Source organism: Vicugna pacos, chromosome 3, assembly GCF_048564905.1.
Source record: "Vicugna pacos chromosome 3, VicPac4, whole genome shotgun sequence".
Taxonomy (NCBI): domain Eukaryota; kingdom Metazoa; phylum Chordata; class Mammalia; order Artiodactyla; family Camelidae; genus Vicugna; species Vicugna pacos.
Genome location: NC_132989.1, coordinates 95,142,032 through 95,154,597, shown reverse-complemented (window position 1 = coordinate 95,154,597; position 12,566 = coordinate 95,142,032). Strand labels below are relative to the sequence as shown.

At 32.8% G+C, this 12,566-nt stretch overlaps 1 protein-coding gene and 1 long non-coding RNA gene across 13 annotated transcripts in view; one reads left to right on the top strand and one right to left on the bottom strand.

Moving 5' to 3' along the window:
• NIPBL (NIPBL cohesin loading factor) overlaps window positions 1-12,566 on the top strand; it is a 176,097-nt gene that overhangs the window by 32,705 nt on the left and 130,826 nt on the right. The window lies entirely within an intron of this gene.
• Window positions 1-12,566, bottom strand: part of LOC140695703 (uncharacterized) — a 36,517-nt gene that overhangs the window by 9,603 nt on the left and 14,348 nt on the right. For 3 of the 8 annotated variants that reach the window (XR_012071517.1, XR_012071518.1, XR_012071522.1), the window contains exon 2: window positions 4,444-4,565. The exons of the other annotated variants lie outside the window; for them this stretch is intronic. This is a non-coding gene — a long non-coding RNA (uncharacterized lncRNA). The remainder of the gene's footprint in view (window positions 1-4,443; window positions 4,566-12,566) is intronic. 8 annotated transcript variants of the gene reach the window in all.

Genomic DNA, 12,566 nt, shown 5'->3' with positions numbered 1-12,566 from the left:
ACCAGAACAATTTACATGGCCCAACCCTGCTGGTAAGGGTCTGGGACATGTGGACAGCACATGGATACTTGGTGAGCAATAAATGTCTCACATTTTGTAGTTCACCTCAAGAGGTAGTATCAGTAGTCTTTAAACCTATGGATAATGACCACTGTTGCCATAACTCTGCATAGTAAACTGTAGGGAAAATTTTTATTACTTTTAGTGCCAGGAAGTAGCTTTTTAATTTTATATTGACTATTTCTTACATAACCCATTTTTATTGACTATCTTCAAAACTTTGTGATAAATATAAAATAAATTTGAGGGAAGGTTAGTAATTTGTCCAATTACAGAGTATATCATTTGGAGAACTTGTGGAGTTTTGAGGGGGTTTTTTGCCATTTTAATTTTAATGATAGCTACTTTTAAATACTATTTTAACCTCAGACTTTTTTGAGATTTTTTTTTTTAAAGAAAGTGTCCTCAGAAAGGTTTTATTTTCATTTAAAAATTTACACTGTTTACATTTAAAATACCATTAGGTAGTGTTTTTTAGAGTGTGGTCTATCAACCACTTGTATATAACCCTGTATAAAATCATTCCTTTATTCTTGGACATTTAACTTAACATTTCTCTGAGGTATACATTCTAATGTATTTCTGGAAAAATACCCGAAATGTTTTATCTTAAACACATTTGAAATGTCTACATAGGTTAATTAAATCTATGTAAACTTTAGTAACATAGTTGTGAAGTATGATTCAAAATTAATTTGTAATATTAAAATTTTGGATAGAACTACAAACAATGGAAAATTCATTTGACTATTTAATCTTAGGATATTTGTTACAAATCTATTACAGACAAAATCAGTTAACCAGATTCCTCAATTAACTTGATCCCTGTACCAACTCTTTTTGCATACATCTTTTTATCAAATTAGGTAAATTATAGGTCAAAAGTTCTAATTAGATGAAGTTCTAAGGTCAGGACAGTTTCAATACAGTCTTTTTACTGCAGTAATTCCCCCCTCCCCCCAGGGCCCTTAAGAACCCCAGTAATTCTTCATGGGAGTTTCTTTCTCAAAACAATACCCTTATGAAAACACACTGAAGTTGTATCATAACTGTAAATTCACAGGGAGAGAATTATTTTAAAATTAAGACTATGTAAACCTTTACATGTTTGAAACAGTTTATTAGCTTAGTAACTTTCTTTACCTTTTGTTCAGTCATAGTCAAAAGAGGATTTTTAAAAAATAGCTGCTGCTATTCGTCATTCTCATTTCAGTGGTTTCTGTCCTTTCTTTTGACATAGAAAGATGGTATAAATCTTATCACGTGGTAGTAGTAGTAACACATGCCCAAGGATCTCCATGGTGTGCCTTTATCTTTTGTGGAAGTGATGCTAACTGAACACACCAGAAATTCTTTGCATTTGTATCAAACTTCCTAAGGATCCAGCTATTGGCTTATAAGTCAATTAAATGTTTCATCATTTAGTATCATTGGTAGAACACAGACTAAAAGGAAGTGCACCTGGTATCCATTTCTTTACCACGTCATTGTCTCCATTGGAAAAATATATGTGAAATGACTGCACTCGGTTGTTGCAAATTGTCATTGTCATTTCATTTGTGGTAATTTTCCTTTCTTTTCCCCCCAAACCATCTATTTCCTGAATAAAAGGAAAGCTAGTGAAATTTCTTCTCTCATTATACTTTATCCAAATTAGAAGTTTCCTAATAAAAGTAGATAGTTGCCTTCTGGAAGGTACAAGTTCATGTTGATATTTGAATTTGTATTTCTGGTAGGTTAGACCACTGACTCCTATTTTCAGAGTTATTTACTAAATTATTACTTTAATTGAGAAGAAACTGACAACTTTCTCTGAAACTTTCAAAATACGAACAAGCACCTGGCCAAAGTAAAGCCATCCTCATCATTTTTGTACTGGAAATGCCAGGGTGTTTAATACCAGTGTTTCGCTAGATAAGATTGTGGGGCACAACCCACCCCTCACCTCCACCCCTGCCAAAAGAGGGAACTAAGAGTAAAGTAGGAAAGATTACAACTTCAGAATCAAAGACAGTTCTTCATGTCAGTTGATACTATCACATTGTGTTATCTTTGTTTCTCTTGTTTCACCATGTGCTTCTGTAAACTATATTTTCATCTTCATTTTAAGAAAGTGTGATTTTGAACAATCCTGTGATGAAGGTTACAGCGCTTATTGCAATAGAAAAGGGGCTTTTGATTTTGTAGGGGAAGTCTTTATGTCGCAAGTGCATGACTGGGAAATGAGATATTTTCCTTTGAAGTGTATTTGTTTACATAAACAGAATCCTCATCTTTTTTCTAACAAAGCAAATTGATCCATATGCATGATGAAAAAGCCTCATGTTATGACATTGACATAACAGATTCTTGTTAATTGTAGTGTTCACAGGAATAGAACTTTTCAAATTACCACACATCATTCTTTGCTAAAAAACAATTATAAAATAAGTTCATTTTAAAAGCCACTAGTAGCAAAGAACATAATTATGCTGTGTCCATTTTTCAAAATAGTTATGAAAGTCTTGTAATTACCATTTGAGAACATTGTTTCTTGTTCTATATTTTTATGTTCTTTGTTATCAAAAAGAATCAGTCACTAGATTCCCAAAATCAGCCTACTGAAAAATTAAAGCATCAACTGCAAACTTACATAGTCAAGTATCAAAAGTTGAGAGTCATGTATATGCTAAAACAATGTGTTTATTTCTCATTCAAGGTCTACTTGTATGATTTCACCTTATCTGAGTATCATCCATGTATCATTATTTACCTACTGTTTTTCTTTAAAATGGCTATCTGTTCAAGTGCTTGCACAAATCAATAGGATGCTTGTAACAAGTGCTTCTCAAGTGACACAAACCTAAATGCCTTTCAAGTTCTGCCATCATCTATTTATGTCTCCTAGCCTTTGAAAACGTTTGTATTTGTGTCACTTGTGAAGCTTTTCCTTTGACTTCTCCTTTTTACCCATGCAATCAGAGGTGTAATGTGCAATATTTATATTTTTCTGATATTTGCATCCCTATCCCTTCCTAAAAAGCTGCCAAATGTAACAGCTAAAAATGATGAAAGCCTGTATCCTGAAAGTGGCAAAAGATTATTAATATTAACATGAAATGTACAAGATAAATTTTAGTAAGTTTCAAATAATAACAATCCATTTTGCCCAAAGTTTCACAAGTAGTAAGTGGCAGAGCAGAGCTGGGTTTCAAATCCAAGAAACCTGCCTTAAGGATACAAGTCATTAAACAGTATACTATTTTGGACTCCCTGTCATAATCCATTTTAGAATTCATAAGATAAACTAGAATAACTGACAGTAAGTTTAAAAGATAATTTCAGAAAATAATCAAGATAGTTCTGTTAAAGTCTGTATTCAGCTTAATGACCATTAAGCCTAGTATTGATGGCTAGCAGACACCTGTTTGTAACTTGAAGCTGTTTAAGTCATACCTAGATGCAGAAGTAGAGATCTATATTAGCCAACCTTTTCTTCACTCACCATAGACACTTTGGTTTCCACTCTAGTTCTTTTCCTTTGACTGCCACAAAGTTATCTTTTGTCCTCACTATTTTGATTTTGTCATTCTGGGCCTATAAATTACATTTTACCATGGGTCAGGTAAAATTTCTATTGCTGCCCATTTTCTACCCTCTTGTCTTTTATATAATGACCTTGGCTTTTGACCCATTTCTTAAAAATTGGGTCTTTATTATAATTTCTGTATTCATCTCTTACCCTAAACTATGTTACTTTGATTTTGAATAAGGAAAATCCTGGTATTTGAACTATAGGTTAAATATCATTTTGAGGTTGTCCAATTTGGGAGTGTATTCTTAGAAAGAAATTTTTGGGTCCATGAAAGGTGAAACAAAACTGGAGTTTGATTTTCCTTTGGCTGTTAAATGAGTATTATACTTTTAAACTAAGAGCTGTGATAAATATGAAGCACATTTCTGTCTAATTTCGCTGGGCTTACTCTGACTTTCTGTCTATGGTATTTAGGATTACTACACAGTAACATGAAACTTATATTAGATTTTATTCTAGAAAGTCCTGGATTTGACTTTCCTGCTTACTCATTTTATGAAGTTGGCAAGTAATTATCTCAGCCTCTCTGCGATTGATTTTTTTGGGGGGGGTAATTAGGGTTATTTATTTTTTAAGTGGAGGTGCTGGGAATTGAACGCAGGACCTCGCATGCTAAGCATGCACTCCATCACTGAACTATACCCTCCCCCTGATTTTTTTTTTCTTTTCTCACATGCCGCATAGTTTGTCTGAAAGAGTTGTAATGCCTAGACTTTATAATTTTATGTACCATGGCAATACTGTTGAGAGGATAAATGAAATGTCAGAAAGCAAACCATTGGAAATTGGTTTATCTTTCTTTACCTTACCTTTGATAAAAAGGATTTTAAAGAGTAAGTGATGATATGGCAGGCAGTATATCTGTAGATTTGAACTACCATTTTCTTTTCCACCACCTTTCAGTACTTTTAGGTACTTTCCAGTAATATCTCTGTAGACAGAGTTAAAGAAAAATACAGTTTAAAGAAAAAATTTGCTGTAACTAACCAATTGAAGTTGGCTTCTGTGGGCCAGTGATAGTATTCTCTGAGGTAGAAACTTAACAGATTTTTTTTCCTTCCTGAATAAGTTGAGGGCATTGTCTTTATTGATATCCCTTAATTTGGTAAGTAAGATAATCTTTAGATTTTTTTTGTAAGTTTCTGTTAAAAACTACTTATCAGGGTAGTTGCAGAAATTGACCAGTATCACTCTTTCATATTCATTTTTTTCTGTCACCTGAGACATGTGGTATTTGGTTCATTATAATACATTAAGTATGGTCTTACAAATACTCTTCCTTGTGAAAACTCATATCCAGGAGAAAGCTTTTTCTGTAGGCACAGAAGTTACCTATAACTTAGTTTAGTCTTGACCTGTTTTGGCTTTCTATGTAAGGTCTGTATTATATTCCAACTCTTTGGCTTGAGTACAAGAATAAGGGGATATCTATTAATAAGTGATAAAGCCCAGCTAATATCAGTAGGTGTGAAAGTGCTCACTACTCTTTGTAGAAACTTGCAATATAGGAGTATATGAGAATTACAAATAGTCTGTCAGTTCTCAGTCTTGTGTGTAAGGTAAGATTCAGTTTTGAGTGTTTTATTGATTTCTTTCCATTCTAGAAGTTCCTAATAAAGGTGGTTAAGAATTTTGTTTGCACGTTCCAAGTTAGTTGTCTGCATTCTACTAATTGTCCTATAGATGGCATTGTTATGATTTGTCTGCTTATGTCTTTGCTTTCCACGAAGATCCATTATTGTTTCACCTTTAGAATTATTTGATTTGTTAATATAATTGCTAAAGTGATTAATCAAACTAGACCTATAATACAGAACTCTATAAATATAGCTGTTAACTTTGAATAACAGCTGTTTTTCTCCTGAACTAATACCTGAATTTTTAATCTTTTAAGTTTTAAAATTGGCATTAACACAATATTATTGAATTAAAATTAAATTAAATTATTTTATTATTTATAAAATATTAATAAACATTTGAATATGTGATTGCTTTTTATGTTCCTTGAGGGAATTTTATAAAAGTTAATATAATTTGATGGTTTGTTAGCATTATAAAATTTATTTTTTTATTGTGTTCAATGTAGTGGTTAAGAGCATGGGTTTTAAATTTAAGTCTGTATCCTCACTCTCTCCCTTATTGACTGTGTGAGTTCGGGCAAATTAGTTAACCTCTCTGAAAGAGGTTGAGTTTCTACAATAGTCTGCAAGCTGGTTAAGGCAGGGACACTTATGTGTCTTGTGTATAGTTGTATTTACAGTTTCTGGTACTTAGTATAATACTCAGTAAATTTTTGATGAATGAATAATGCCTACATTGCAAGATTGCCACAAAAATTAAATGATGATATGAATACAAAGTAGCTAGTAACTTGCATAGCAGTCATTGACTGCTGTTATTATCATCAGTAACCAGAAACCTCCAATCTAGCTAATACATGAAATAGATTTTCTTAGATTCTCATCTCTCATATTCCCTTTCAAGATTCTCTTTTTTTTGAACTTTAAAATTGTTTATTCAAGCTCTCTCATTAGTTTTTAAAATCAGGATTACAGTATATTTATAGGTTAATATAAAAATAATTGACACCTTTGTAATATTGAGCCATTCTATTGAAGAACAAGGTATGGGCTTCAGTTCATTCACTTTTTTTTGTTTTTCAGTAAAGCTTTAGGGTTTTCATTATTGGAAGCAGGAATTGTTGTTCAGTAATCATTAAAGCTTTTTGTTGTTGTTTTGGTTATTTGCCGATCCTATACATTTCATGCTAAGTTTATTGCTAGGTACTTTATTTTTCCTGGCAACTTTCTCTTTTTTTATTCTTATTTTTTATTGAAGTATAGTTGATTTACAGCGTTAGTTTCAGGTGTACAGCAAAGCAGTTCAGTTATACATATACATACATGCATACGTATCTATATTTTCAGTTTCTTTTCCCTTGTAGCTCATTACAAGAAATTGAATATTGTTCCCTGTGCTATACAGTAAGACCTTGTTATTTATCTATTTTATACATAGTAATGTATATCTGTTAATGTCAGATTCCTAACCTATCCCTCCCCTCCCCCTCCCTTTCCTCCCTGGTAACCACAATTTGTTCATGAGTCTATTTCTGGTTTGTAAATAAAATTTCTATCTTTTTTTTCTTTAGATTCCACATATAAGTGACATCATATATTTGTCTTTGATTTACTTAAATTAGTATGATTATCTCTAGGGTCATCCATGTTGCTGTAAATGGCATTATTTCATTCTTTTTTATGGCTACTACTCCATCACACACACGTACACGTACACGTACACGTACACAACGCACATCTTCTTTATCCAATCATCTGTGGATGGACACTTAGGTTGCTTCCAAGTCTTGGCTGTTGTAAATAGTGCTGCTGTGAATACCCTTTCAGGACTTTCTTTCCCCAGCCCCATCCCAGACGGGAGTTTGCTTCAGTTTTCTATATTTCCCGGGACCTCTACCAAAGGCTCTTTTCTTTGCTTACTTACAGTACATTGATATCTTTGTTAATGTAATTTTATATATCTTACATCCTTAATATCATGAGATTAAGAGATAATAATTGCATTTTTAAAGGAATAATTTACAATATTATTAAGCAGTTGTTTTGTCCACTTACATGGGTATTTCATAAATGTAAAGTAGAAAAGTTAAAACACACTTTCTGCTATGTCATCTCAAAACTATTAAAAGTGTTTATTATCTTCTACGTTGATTTTTACATGCATTATCTCATTCAGTCTTTAAAATAACTGTGAATTGAGTACTGTTATCTTCACTTTATATTTGAGGAAACCTTTAAAAACACTAAGTAAACAACCCAAAGTCATTCACCAGTAAGTGGTGGAATTATAATGAAAACGTCTGGTCTTGCCACTATTCCACGTTGTTTGAAGGCTGTTTTTTCTTGAGGCTGAGTTATGAGAAAGTACATACATCCTACATAACTTTTGGTTCCTGTTGTCTGTTCGTTTTCCTGTGTTCCACTCACATTTCCTGCTTTCCTTTTTTCTTCTTTCCAGATAGACCCAAAACACAGTATTCCATATTCTGTCTTCTAGACTTCCAGGTCATAAATTTGTTTTAATCTCCTGCTTTGCTCATTTTTCTAGGTATTCATTTATGAATATTTTCTTCTCATTCTTATACCCATTCCTAAGTCCAGTTCATTCAGTAGCTTCCTCATCCCCTTATTCCTGTGAAAATAAACATCTTTCCTGAATTAATCCCTTTGGCTCACTTCACAAAAACCTTACCACTTTTGAACACTTGTTAAATGCATCTTTGCTGAATTTTTAGTAATCTGTTTTGCAGATGACAGTTGTTTCTTCTGATTAAAATTAATTATTAGTATTTTATGTTGACTTGAGTTAACTACACTTTATCTTCTGGAGATTTCACTTTTGTCAATGACAAAAAGAGCCACTTCTAAAATTATCTATCATATTCCCTAAGATTAACATACGCTAGAATTGATTTAGCTTTAAAATGCCTCTGTCAGTTTATGCCTTTCGTATGGCAGCATTGTATCTGCGAATTAAAGTAGGTGCTCAATACTAGTGAAATGAAGGTGACAGTAATTCCAGCATTTTATATTAGTTACACTTTAGAGAAATATAATTTGGTTGCCTTGTAACTGTTTTTTGTTATTTGTTTGCTCTGCTATCAGTCTTTTATGTGTATTATTTTATACCTTTTTCCAATAATAATAGTAATAATTTTAAAGCTGTACTTACTTCCCATTTACCACTGTGGACTCTACTGTGCAAGGTACTTTGTGTATATTGTCTATGATCCTCAGTGACCATATAAGGTTGTGGGAACTATCTCTGGTTTGCAGATAAATACATCTCAAAGTAGTTGATTGACTTGCATAGTATGTGTATTACATTTGTATTCTTTGGTCTCCATCCCCTCATACTCACTAATGTAGTTGTCATCTTTGAATTCCCATTATTTGGTTGTTAAATCAAGAAATTTTAAAAAGACTCTTTTTAAGAGCAGTTTTAGGTTTACAACAAAATTGAGATGAAGATACAGAGATTTCCCTATACCCTTTGTAGCCTCCTCTGTTATCAGTATCACTCACTAGAATGGTACACTTTTTGGCCAAGCATGAACCTACATGACACATTGTAATTACTCAAAATCCTTAGTTACCTTGGGGTTCACTCTTGGTGTTGTACATTCTGTGGGTTTGGACAAATGTATAATGACATGTACACATCATTATAGTATCATACAGAGTATTTTCACTGCCCTAAAAAGTTTTCTGTGTTCTGTCTATTCATTTCTGACCCTTCTTCTTACCACTAGGAACCACTGATATTTTTTATTTACTCCGTAGTTTTGCCTTTTCCAGAATGTCACGTATTTGGAATCGTACCATAAGGAGCCCTTTCAGAATGGCATCTTTCACTTAATAATGTGCATTTAAGTTTCTTCCATGCCTTTTCATGGCTTAATACCTCATTTCTTCTTAGTGCTAAATAATATTCCATTGTCTGGATATACCATTTTTTAATTTATCCATTCACCTTTGGAAGGACATCTTGGTTGCTTCCACATTTTGATGGTAATAAATAAAGCTTCTATAAACATTCATGTGGAGATTTTTGTGTGGACTTATGTTTTGGGGTAATTACCAAGGAGTGTGATTACTGGATTTTATGGTAAAAGTATGTTTAGTTTTGTTAGAAATCGCCACCTGGCTTCCAAAATGTCTGTATTATTTTGCATTCCCTTTGCAATAAATAAGAGTTCCTATTGCTGCACATCCTTACCAGCATTTGGTATTTTTAGTGTTCTGGGTTTTGGCCATTTTAATCGGTGTGTATCAAGTAATTAAAAAAAAACGGTTAGATAGCATTGTGATAGTGGACTCTGCATTTTTTTTTTCATTCAACATTTTCATTCTTTCTTACCTTCTTTCCAGGGCCTTACTGCTCCTTCTTCTTAATCATACCAATTATTTTTTCATGAAAGGAAGTGATGTCTTTATGATTTAGGTGATTAAATATTTTTAAATGGTGAGAAGTTGCTTGTTTCTTTCTAATTTATAAACTGCTCAGTGAACAAGATATTCTTTAAATACAAAATGAGATTATGGTTCTTTTGCTGTTTATAAAAACCTTAACATAGTTAATACATACTGAAATTTGCTATCATAATTGCAGAAAGTTAAGGCTTAGAGTAGTTATGTGTTGTCAGTTAAGTTTTAATGAGTAAAGTGGGAAATAAGATTAAAATAGTACATAGATTTGGTTTCCAGAAAAAAGGAAAATATGGGTTATATTAAATTTCTTTGTTACCGATATACTAAAAATGTTACTGACTATTCCAGTTATCTGTTGTTATGTAATAAACTACCTTAAGAGTTGAGTGTGGCTTATATTAACATTCATTTTCTTATGTCTTACAATTTTGTGGGCCAAGAATTCAGGTAGGGCTCAGCTTTGTTAATGGGGTGTTGATGGAGATTACTTGGGAGGCATTCATTTGACTGGTCTGTATAGTCCAAGATGGGTTCACTCAAGTGCCACCTTGGTGGAGATGGCCAGAAGGGTAGGCTCAGCTGGAACATCAACCAGAGCATAGAATCAACAGAACATGGAATCACCAGCATAGCATGACCATTTCATAGTAGTCTTAACATTTGGCATACTGGATCAGAGCTCCCAGGGAGTATAATAAAATAGTTGAATGAAAGCTGTAAGGTTTCTTACAACTTAGCTTTAGGAATCGCAGGTCATTTTTTCCATATTTGATTCAGCATAAAAGTTACTGAGGTCAGCCCAGATTTAAAGGGAGGAAAATTAGACTTCACCTCAGTATGAGGACTGCAAAGAATCTGTGGTCGTTTTTAATCTGTCACAGTGAATCACGCCAACTGTCTGAGATTGTGTAAATTCAAGTGAAAAATGAATTGGTGGTAGAGAGGGCAAATGGTTTCATGTATTTTCTGCCATGAACAGATTTAAACAGTTGTTGTTAGAATCAGAGCAGCTGTAACTGAAGTTGATCTTTTCCTGGAACTCAGAATGTTTATTGATTTGATTTGAAAGGAGGTGGGTTTTTTTTAACATTAGAACTATAAACCCTTTCCCCTCTAAATGTATATATTCTCCCTCTAATATTTGTTTTGTAATTAACAGTATAAAACCATATAGTTTCATCTTACATGTCTTGAGTTCAAGGGGTATAGATATATGAGATCTGAAGAAAGACAAAGAATTCTCAGCTCCATTTCTTAGCTTCTGAATCTACATTATTTTTATATCTTTTCTCACCAATTTGTATAATACTTAAATATTATAAATGATGTTTCCTAAAATATGATATAGGCTAGTATTTTACTGAGGTAAGAAAAGAATAACAGCGCATATCTGGCTAAGAAATACTGTAATTCACATTCAAACCTTGCAGATTATTTTAAAGATTTTTGTTTTTATCCTGAATGAAAAAGGAAGTTTTTGAAGGATTTTGATCAGAGTGACATGATCTGATCTATATTTTAATAGAATCTCTGACTGTTGTGTTACATTGACAAGGAGTGGCAGAAAAGACCAACTAGAAAGCTATGAGGAAGGAAAGTGGCTTGTAAATAGTTGAATTCCAGATACATTTTGAAGGTAGAGGCTTGTGGGGTGAGAAAGATAAAAGTCAAGTATAATACCAAGATTTTTGGCCAAAGCATCTAGAAAAATGAGTTGTTAATTAAAATGGGGAATGTTGCAGAAAGAGCTGATGTGAATGAAGAACAATATAAGGAACTGGATTTGAAAATACTCAAGCTAGAGATGGATATTAGACATCAAAATGTAAATGTCAAATAGACAATTAAACATACTAGTCTGGAGTTAGAAGAGAGGTCCAGGCTAGAGGCATTAGCATATCTGATGTTTAAAATCCTTGAGTCAGGGAAATCACAAAGAGAGAGCAAAGAAAGTGATTTTGGAGATCAAAATGAGTTGGGCTAAGGTTGTGAAAGAAAGTGAAAAAAGAAGACAAGAATGTCAGTAATGCCAGAAAGAGTAAAATTTAAACTTTAAATGCCAAGTCAGGTAAAGACATTTGGGAAATGGATAAATAAATGTTTGTCAAGAAAATGCTACAGTCAAAAACTTTAATGAATCCAAAAAATAGCTAAATATATAAAGCAAAAAATTTTTTGAAATGTAAATACAGTCTAACAAAATACGATTATATAGCATATGTGTGTTTGTATGTATAGATAAGATAGATACGTACATATACATAGTACAGGTATTTAATACGTTTTTAGTACTAGACAGATCTAGTGGACAAAATAGTGAGATTAGAGGTATTGAACTGAGTGGTTAATAGGGTCAGTAAAGAGTTATACAGAAGTTCAAAAATTTTAAGTAAAAGCCTCTCCTTTAATCTCAGAGGAAAAGTTCAGATTTTGCTCTTTTACTTCATTGTTTTTTATTTGATAGTAAGAAATTCCTTCCTTCATCAAATATTTATTGATGCTTGTCACATGCCATGTTTAATTGTAATATAGTAATGAATAAGATATACCCGTTTCCTGGCCTCTTAGAACTTGATGTCCAAGGAGGGAATTAGTTATTAAATAAAAATTTCTTTACAATTTTGACAAGTGCTTTTGGGAAGAGCACCGAGTACTTTAATGCTTCCTTGTGGTAGTGACCAGAGTAGAAATTAGATAATGTGAGAGATGGGGGAAGGGTAGTTTACACTTGAAGCAGGTAGCTTTCTAGGCTGAAGGTTTACAAAGGCGGTGAAGCAGGAAGAAAACTTTTTGAAACTAAAAAAAAGCCAGTGTGGTTACATCATATTGAAAGATAGAAAGGGTTTCCTAATTATGAGCCTGAGGAAGAAGGCAGGAAGTACATTTTGAAAATCAAAGCAATATTAGGATTCCTTGAACCA